This window comes from Acomys russatus, chromosome 5 (assembly GCF_903995435.1).
Source record: "Acomys russatus chromosome 5, mAcoRus1.1, whole genome shotgun sequence".
NCBI classification, from domain to species: Eukaryota; Metazoa; Chordata; class Mammalia; order Rodentia; family Muridae; genus Acomys; species Acomys russatus.
This window is the reverse complement of record NC_067141.1, coordinates 41,734,160-41,744,611: the sequence shown is the minus strand read 5'-3', so window position 1 is coordinate 41,744,611 and position 10,452 is coordinate 41,734,160.

Sequence of the window (10,452 nt, the reverse complement as noted above, 5' to 3'; positions counted from 1 at the left end):
AGAGAGAGAGAAAAGTCAGAAAGATGGTACATAATATTGGGTGGGTACACAATGAGTTGTGTGGATGGAGGAGGAGTTGGGGGAGGGATAAATATAACCAAAATACACTGCATGAAATTCTCAACAGATTAAAAAATAGATGAAGGAAAAACTATCCTGCCATGCCATGCCCTTCTGTCTTACACTCCTGTCTGAAATACACTGTTCTTCCTTGTTCTCCAAGTGTTTTCTTAAAGGTCACTTCCTCTTTGAAGGCAGTTTCCTCGGTAGTATTAATCCTGCCATCTGTGAGCATGTAGCATTTTTAAGTAACTCCCTTCGAGGATGGATTACCTCCAAAGCAAGCCAACTGCCTGGCATTATGCTGCAGTGAGGGGCCCTGGGAAGCATAGGGCAGAAAGAGACAGAGACAGGATCGCAAATGCCACTGCAGGGGAAACGGGTGCTATGCGTGTCTATGGCACTGGGACAATTACACAAGGATATAATTCAGAGTAAAACTAAAGTCTGAGACAAGAAAAAAAATCAAAGCATCAATCTGGACACATTGGGTGGAGGAGAGACGCTGGGTAGAGAGGAACATATGTGAAGGATCAAGGTGAAAGAGCTTGTGACAAGTTCAAGGGCTGAGCATGGGGACATACATGGCACACACTGCAAATGAATCAATGGCTGGCCCACTGGAAAGTGAGGGTCTTACTTTCTCTATTACAGATCCACCATGGTAGCTAGTTCCTTCACCTGGCACCATCGATGGAGGGATTTCTGCAAAGGGTATCTACGTCTAATGTGTTCTCTTGCCAGGTTGTGTTTCCTATTTTTCTAAGAGCCTTATTAATTAGTATTATTTAATATTGTTTTATCAATATTTATAGTTATTATGCTGGTTTGAGTTATTCTGTATAACCTTGTGTATAGAAGGGGCACAAACAGTAATTTTACTTCTCAGTGCCATCAGAGGTTTTTATATCCAGTACTAGAAGTTAATTTATTCCTTGTCCATTTTCATAACTATTACCATCCACCTCAGTATTTTACTCTCTGCTTTTCTTGTTTCTAATGTTATTGTGCATTAGAGAGATTGATGTCTTAACCTTCTTTCTTTCCCAGTATAGAATTTACGCAGCTGGTTTTAGTATTAGCATATACTCTTAGATTCATAATAAACTGACAGAGTCAAACTAACTGGCATCTCCTTTCTTCACTGAGAAGGACAGGGCCCTTAGCATGCTGTAAATTCCTCCACACTTCTATTTCATGACTGCCCTAGTATTGCAAAGTATTTTGTTTCTATTTTTTTTTCTTGAACCGTAAATAGTCCTGTTATTCTTCCTGCTCCTTTTCTGCATCTTTCCTTTGTTTCGGTACCTCACTCTGCAGTCACTTTCATTCCTACTCCAGCAGAGTCCTCGTAGGGAGGCAGTGTGCCATCCACAGGCGTTGGCATGCAGAGCCCCTGACTTATGGCCCAGTACTATCATGTAAGCCACCTCTCATCGATCTGTGGTCCAAACAACCAGCCCCCACACTCTTATAGATGGTAGGCACATTCTGGAAGCATCCCCAGCATGTTATAGGATCTAAGCACCTGCTCCTAGAAATCGACACATCTGGGATCCCCAGAAGACATACCAGCTGAACATGGACCTTTTTCTTACTATAGTCCTCAGATTGGGGACTCTGGGAACTTCCAGCCCAGATGGTAAATGCTATGGGAAGGCATTTGGTAAAGTTTTCTGGTTCCCATGGAGCAGCATCTCCTCGTCACTACTTGGTAGTGGTTCTGTCCTATTTTCTAATATGTACAAATTTTCCTTTGCTCATTCTGAAGTCAGCTCTGTGGATGTGCGTGTATATGTTAATATTAAAAATATCACAGCTTGTAAATATAAATTCTAGACTAAAAATTAGAAGGGCTGTGGAGCAGGAAAAGTGATTTTTAAATTCAGTACATTCACTGCCTTAATTTCACATGTAAATTATATGTAAAATTAAATGAATTAAAAGTATTTGAATTGTACTGATTTTCAAATTAAGATAAAAATTATATAATTATGGTAGGTTACTCCTCTATGGTCCAAACCATTCTTTGAACTATGATTAACTCTGATCTGGGACAAATCATGATTCTTTTAAAATAAACTTTCCCTTTCATAAAGGAGCTAGGTACGGGTTGCACACAATGCTTTCCTTCCAAATACTTTAGCATGGGAAAGAGAGGAGGGCTGCCAAAACAGTGGAACTGCCCTTGAGATCTGACAGGGTGCCCTCCACTAGCTGGCCAAAGTGGACAGGAACAGGCCGTCATGTTAACAATATATACACTTTGTCATGTGACGAGACTGGCACTCTACAATTACTTTTTCCTCAAGCCCAGTGCCAACACATGAAAACTACCAGTCAAATGTTAATGAGGAACATTTTACAGAATAACAACTAAGTATCTCATACACTGTCAAAGTCATAATAAATAAATAAATTAAATAATAACACAAAGGAAAGCCTAACAAATAATCAAGAGGCTCCTACAGGGTAGAAGTTAGATGTGCTGTCCTAGGTGGAATCTAAGGCTTACAAGTAAAGATCCATTAAGTAAAAACAATGAGGCAGCAGAAATGGCTTAGTAGGTCAAGTGCTTATCTGGCTTGTGTGAGGCTCTGGGTTCTCTTCCCAGAACTACCTGAATCAATGTGTTGGCACCACCAGCCTGTAATCCCCGCAGGAGGATTATCAAAGGAATCCAAGAGCGGCCCTGCGCACCTTCCTTTATGTGAGAATGCAGTGAGAAGCTGCTGTCTCTGTATTATGACGTAGATCCTCACTCAAACCCAGACTTCCCAACTATAGAGCCACGAGAAACAAACTTCTTCAGTTACTGAGTGTGTGTACTTTGTTATAGCAGCACAGATGGGCTGAGACAGAGAGCACTGTAGTAGAATTGCTATGTGCATGATTATTTCTTTATCTAAACATTATTTTACTTTGCTATATACTTGTCTGTATACCTGTGAGTATGTGTCTGTGAATGAGGTGCCCATGGAGGCCAACCAGGACACTGGATCCCTGGAGCTGGAGTTACAGATGCTTGCATGTCCCCCAATGGTACTGGGCATTGAACTCAGGTCCCATGCCAGAACAGGACACTCTGCCAATCTCTGAACCACATTTCCAACCCTTCTGATTTGTTCCTGAAGTGTTGAAAATATCCTTGTCTGTTTCAATGTCCCAATGATAGCCTGCTATATTGTCTCCTGAAAGGTTTTTAGTTCTAAATTTTGTGTATATGGAGGTTATTTTCCCTTGTGGTTTGAGGTAAGCATTCAGTAACAATCCAATTATTCTTATGTCATTTGCTGAATGGTTTGTCCTATATCCACTCATCAGCAATGTCACCCTCATTACATCTGTGATGGTTCTGTGGAGTCTTCACTAGTCAAGTTGCTTGTGTAAATGCAGACCTATGAGTTTTAACCCAAGATGCTAATACAACCCAACTAGAATGAAGACCACGGACCTGCAATTTCAGCTAAAACTTATGGTTCAGATGGAAATGGCCTATACATCTTACTTTGAGAAACACAATCCTGTGTCTATGACATAGCTCAGCTGCTAAGGCACTTGACATGCCAGCATGAAGACCACACATTGGATCCCCAGAACTTGTATAAATATCACCCAGGGAGCAGAGATGTGATCCACGGAGCTAACCATCACTGGGTCTACAAGTCTAGTCAGAGAGCTTGGGTTCAAGTGAGAGAACTTCAGTACAGAAGGTAAAGAGCAACAGAGGAAGGCACCTGCCATCAACCTTCATACACACGAGCACATGCATGTATGCATGTATATACCCATGTGTGTAAACACACATACACATGCACATACCACATACATGAAAGAAACATGGCCCCAGGCATTGGTAAACACGCTGCATTAAGAGTTCGAAGGAAAGTAGCAGAGGAGAGTATTCCCTTAACTGTCCAGTCTCTCCCATGTGGCACCTGGCAATTTAGCACCTGCTAGTCAACAGCTCATTTCAAGACAATTTGGCTCATAGAAATCAAATCAGAGGCTAAACTATCCATCCCTCTAAACTTAGAACCTCACCCTAAGTGGGTGCATATATCTAAACTGTGCTAACTTCAGCATAGTAATTAACAATAGACTTGCCTCTGCCCTTGAAACAGGACTCTAGCTCCCCCACACAGCAGTGTAACATTCCCTCTGTACTCACAGCTAATGGCATTAGTACAAGAAATAAATCACCAGGCATATGATATATACATGTGTGCGAGTGCACGCGCGCGCGCGCACACACACACACACACATCGCACACTCAGGAGGTGACCACAAGGGGCAGGATTTGCTTTTGAAAGTCTCGTCACACTCAGAAAACTCAAAAATTAAGCAATTAGTCCACTGGCTCCCTCTTGCTAATTTAAAAGTAAAAATAACAACTACTTAGAAAACTGCTTTTGCTAAAAAACACTGACTCATTGGGCCCCAGGTGGCTAAAAGCAGGGGACAGTCTTGCCATCCCTGTCTCCATTTTACATCTCTCTCCCCTGTCTTAAAAATGGGTCAGATTCTTGCTCAGCTGTGCACATAGGTACATTAGTCACCCCAGGAGTCTCTGTCCAAATGGCTGCCTTACCTGTCTCACTCTGTTTCCAGGCTAAAGGCACAAAGATAAAAATAGCAGAGGTATGTTACTGACACTTTCTACATTATCCTGTCCCAGGCATCCAAAAGGTATCTGAAGGTCTCTAGTCACTGTCCTAAACCTGTAGTCACCTTGGATTCCAGGAACAGCAAATCCTTGCAGACTGGTCCCCTGGTGTGCTGAAGCAACAGTCTCCTGCAAACCAGCTTGCCCCACAAGCAATTATTTCTTCCAACTATGTTTCAAAACCAGAACTGAGATGGTGCTCAACCGAATTATGCTTTTTTCCTCTCTCTAAAACCTAAGGCTCATGTCAGTAACTAGCTGAGACCCTGAACCTTGTGTGCCCAGCACAGCTTTGTTGATTTAAATCCTTTCCTACTTTTTACCAGTACTTTCATTTGCTTTTTAAAAAAAAATATTTAGTGCTATTTTTAATTATGTATATGCATGTGGGTATGCGCACCTCAATGCAGGTGTCTGCAGCGGCAGGAAGACGAGATGGGATGCCCACAGATGGAGCTACAGGCAATTGTAAGTCCTCCTCTACCCACCTTCACATACCGTGTGTGACCTTAAGTGGCTTTAACCACTAACTAAGCTTATCTCTAGCCTCTCTGTTTGCTTTCTTTGGGGGCAAGTGGGATCTGACATGTTGGAACAACTGTCCTTTCCCCGAGCAAAAGTCAGAGCCATTCACTGTTCTTCCCCATCCCTCCTTACTTCCGGTATTGTAATTGCTTTGTGGGCAAAGCACTTGCTGGGGAAGCACAGAGACCAGAGTTTTGATGCCCAGAGCCCATGTTGAAGCGGATGCATTAAAGTCTACAGTTTCAGTGCTTCTTGGAGGAGATGGCACGTGGAGACAGGATGCTCCCTGGAATCTTGCGGGCCGGCTAGCCTGGAGTACACACACATTGCAATTTCAAACAACAAACAGGTCTTTTCTCAAACAAGGTGAAAGGAGAAGACCAGTATGGAAGCTGCCTTCTGACCTCTACCCCAGCTCCCCTGCCCCCACCCCAGTGTGTGTGTGTGTGTGTGTGTGTGTGTGTGGGTGTGTGTGTGTGAGAGAGAGAGAGAGAGAGAGAGAGAGAGAGAGAGAGAGAGAGAGAGAAAGAGACAGAGACACAGAGACAGAGACAGACAGAATATGAAAGTTCCAACGTTCTTATCCTTTAAATCTCCAATTGGCTACCTTTGTGTTTCCCAAAGAGACCCAATAAAAGTAAACAATCCTGTGTTGTTTCAGCCAAGTAGGACACGTATGTATTAGAAGAAGAGTGTTTAACTTAGTCAATAGTTATCCAGAGACTTTGGACTCAACTATGTTAGATATTACATTTTTTAGTTGAAATTAAAGTCAACTTGTTCCAAGGAGTTTACAAGAACTAGAAGTTACAGATCATCAGCGAAGCAACCCTTCCTCTGGAACCATTTTCTGTTTGTAGCTGATCTCCCACGGATAACCTACACAGGAAGTCTCTGATCCTGCAGAGTCTCCCCACTTGGATCCTTACCTAGACTCGCTGGCACGTGTTTCTAAATATGGAGCTGTAACAGGGAAAAGTCATCAAATCTCTTCCTTTTAGCTATTGAAGCTAGGTGACTTACAGAAATACAAGGCGCGACAAACAAGGCGGACTTTCGGAAACATTTCCAGGTAAATATACTCATCTGTGGCAAAATCACTGGGCTCCAACTCAAAAGGAGTGTGCTCTTCAGAGACTGACAGTGTGACTTGTTTGCTTTGTGTTCTTGGAACATTATCTAAACCAGGAGGAAAGTCGGTTATTATCTACATGCCTGGCCTGATCAACAGAAAGGACCTTTCAAAGCCAAGTGCTCACATCCTGTTGTTGGTATTGTTGGTATTGACTCAATTACTCGATGACTCATTCTCCAAGTAGTGGCTCTTGCGGGGTTATAATTCTCTCCACACTTAGATGGCCATGCTTTCGCATTTAGGTCAGTATGTGGGAGGGCAAAATTGCCTTGCAAACCATGCAGATTAGATAATTAAGACTTTCAGGTACACGTTCCTTTTAGCACTGGAGGTATTGTAGCAGACATTTGAGTGGAATTACTGCCCAAAGGAGAATGAATTTGAGACATAACACCTGCTTCGAAATTAGTTTAGCAAGGACTAAAAATCCTGAGTGTTGAACAGGGAATTCATAAATGGGATGAGTAGTTACAAAGGGGTCTGGGAATGCAGTCTTACCGGTAAAACACACACACACACACACACACACACACACACACACACACACACACACACACCTGGAACCTTGAGCAGAGAGCAAGAGGGGTTGGTATAATATGTGACCATGAAGAAATGGACAGAAACAGAAACATGAACAGGTTTGTTGCCAGCAGCCTTCCTCCCTGAGTCTGCAACCCAGCTTCTGCTTATTATATAAAACTTAGCCCAAACCATTCTGTTGTATGGCAGGGATTTTCCCTCTTGAGTAGAAAACACTGGTGGTTGAGAAGCTGAGATGAGTAGCCATAGGTTGCTTTTGTGGTTCTCAACTTCCCTAATGCTGCAAGTCTTTAATGCAGTTCCTGATGTGGTAACCCCCCACCATAAAATTACTTCCGTTGCTACTTCATAACTTTAATTTTGCTACTGTTATGAATCATAAATATCTGTATTTTCCAATGGTCTTAAGCAACCCCTGTGAAAGCAACACCAAAGGGGTCACAACTCACAGGTTGAAAACCACTGCTTTATGGCCAAGGGGGTGTTGGAAAAGACAAACTATTAACTGGACTCGTTTCCCCTCACAAGAGCAGCAAGAGCAGAACACTATACAGACAAGCTGTAGAATGGATACAGCCACGTATTTTCGCATGTAGAAGAGTCACTTCCATATTTCAGAGCTTTGGTCTGTAACAGCTGGGTTCCTCAACTGTGGTGCCCTCACAACAACCAGCATAAATGCTATCCTCCTGTGAATGTTCAAACCGGTTCCTTAAGCAAGTACTGCGTGATTCCAGGTGCTGCCATCCAGATACAAATACAAGGTGAGCAGCTCACTCAGTAAGGGCAGCGTCAGTGTGTCTCCACCATCTTGCAAACGTGTTTAAAAATTGAGGTCCACAGTCTTCACTGTTACATAATACTAAAGAATTTACAAGTATCTGAAACCCACCAGGTATTTCATATTGCCAGCTGTCTGTGAGCCAAGGCCATTCTCACTTTAATACTTCCCATAATTACACAACGTGTTTAAAGTCCTGCTTGGCAGATGAGAAAGCTGAGCCATCAGAAGTAGGAAGCTGCTCCCAGTAACATCACTAAATGCCTTCACTGGCATCAGATCTAAGTTGCTCACCAGAACACCCACCACATCTGTAGCAAATAACTAGCAAGCATTTCACTGCCTCCAGCCCTTAACTGCTAAAATCTGTCTTAAGTTGGCTTCAAAAGTATACATATGAATGTGTATATGTGTGCGTATGTAGGTGTGTGTACACAGTGTGCATGTTTCTGTGTATATATATATTTTTATAAAATTTTATATAAAAAGTATATATAAAAAAGTATATCCACATGTGTGTGTATAGATATAAATATACACACACACACATTTTTGAAGGAATCAACAAGATTTGTCTTCTGCTGGCCTTTTGAATCAGAACTTTCTTCTCTTTCCCATGTGGAAAGCTACTGATGCTCCTTACCTTCTGGGACGCCTCCTCTTTCAGAATCCTTCTTGGCCTAGCTGCTTCCTCCAGCAAATAGGGGCTCATGAGGCAATGGGAGAAGAGACACTAAATGCGCCTATCCAAGAGCTCACCCTTTCACCTGACAAGAAATCTTGTTTTTTTTTTATTCCCAAGTCCAACCAATCACCTGATGCCAACTTCCATTACGTTCATGCAGTAAAAGGTGTTAGCTTACAAAGCAAATGCTTGTATTTGACTGTTTGTCTACCTTAATACAGCACATCGGCATTTAACATAGAAAATAATTCTATTTCCAAAGCCAGGACACTTGTGCTGTTATTCTGCAGTCTAATCATAGCTAACTGCATATTTTTCTTTCAAATCCTTAGAAAAACTAGAAAAGAATTGCAAAATCCAAAGGATGCCTAAGCTTTCTAAGTAGGAATAACCACAGCCAAAGAAGTCATTTTAACAGTGAGAATTTCAGATATCTTTAAAGGAAAAGGGAAACCTGCTCATGGGCTTCATATAAAAGTTTGCCTTGTTGTCAAATAATCTTTAAAATAATAAAAAGATCTTTAAATGCCATATTCTGTAGATCTCTGAGGCTTTTGAAGACCTTATCTATTGTTTATAGAAGCTATTCTACTCCTCGGAATATACCCAGAAGATGCTCCACCACACAACAAGAAAATTTACTCAACCATGTTCATAGCAGCCTTATTCATAATAGCCAGAACATGGAAACAGCCTACGTGTCCCTCAGTAGAAGAATGGAGAAAGAATCTGTGGTACATTTACACCATGGAATACTACTCAGCTGTTAAAAACAAGGAATTCCCGAAATTTGTGGACAAATGGATTGAACTAGAAATTATCATGAGTGAGTTAACCCAGAAGCAGAAAGAGTCAAATGGTATATACTCACTTATATCTTGACACTAGCCTAAGGGGCATGTCCCATAAATATCTTCACTTATCAGGAAAGTGGGACAGAGGGGAGGACATCCTACTGGCACTCTAGGTGAGAGAAGCATGGGAAAATGGGGAAATAGAAGAATCCAGAGGGTCCTAGAAACCTACAAGAACATTATGATGGGCAGATCTGGGCCCAGGGGTCCTGCTCAAACTATGGCACCAGCCAAGGACAATACGTGCAGTAAACTTCGAACCCCTACCCAGATCTACCCAATGGACAGGACATTCTTCACAGTTGAGTGGAGAATGGGGTCTGACTTTCACACGAACTCTGGTGCCCCATATTTGACCACGGGAGGCCTGGTGGCACTCAGAGGAAGGATAGCAGGCTACCAAGAAGAGACTTGATACCCTATGAGCATATACAGGGGAAGAGGTCCCCCTCAGTCACAGTCATAGGGGAAGGGAGTAAGGGGAAAATGGGAGGGAGGGAGGAATGGGAGGATACAAGGGATGGGATAACAATTGAGATGTAATATGAATAAATTAATAAAATATACTTTAAAAAAGAATATCTATCTGTTAAATCTAGGATATATATTCTTGTGACATATATAGATTAGTAATTGACATGAACATGATTTGATCAACTAACAATTAGCTTATAATTTCTGGCAATACCCAACCTACCTGGATGGTGAGCATCAAAGAACCTCCTTATGGAGATGGCTTCAAATGTGGCAAGGAAGGCACTGGGCAAAATGTCCTCATTTCTGCCACAGACAGAATTCTGCCTAAAAATAACAAGGCTTAGATGCAGGCAGAGGCAAAGGCCACACTCTGCCAAGGCAAGATAAGCAAGTCCTCAATAGTTCCTGACTCACATATATGTCTGTCAGATATATTGGGCCAGAAGGCTGAAGATGATGCTCCAACCTTATAGAGTTTTGGGTGACTGTTCAGGCAGCAAACTGTCTCTGTCATTTTTTTATTTTGGAAGTGGCTAACTTGTACCTCCAGTTCACTCAGGTAATTAAGTTGTATTCCTTCTCAAGTCTCTGGTGCAGTTGAAGACCACATAATTTAGTCTTTCAATTAAGCTTTGTTGTTTAGGGGTTAAGATGTTTTTAGGTCTAGATAGATGTTTTAAGTTAATAGAGATGAGATATGATAGATACTGATTTTCGTTCAGAATTTA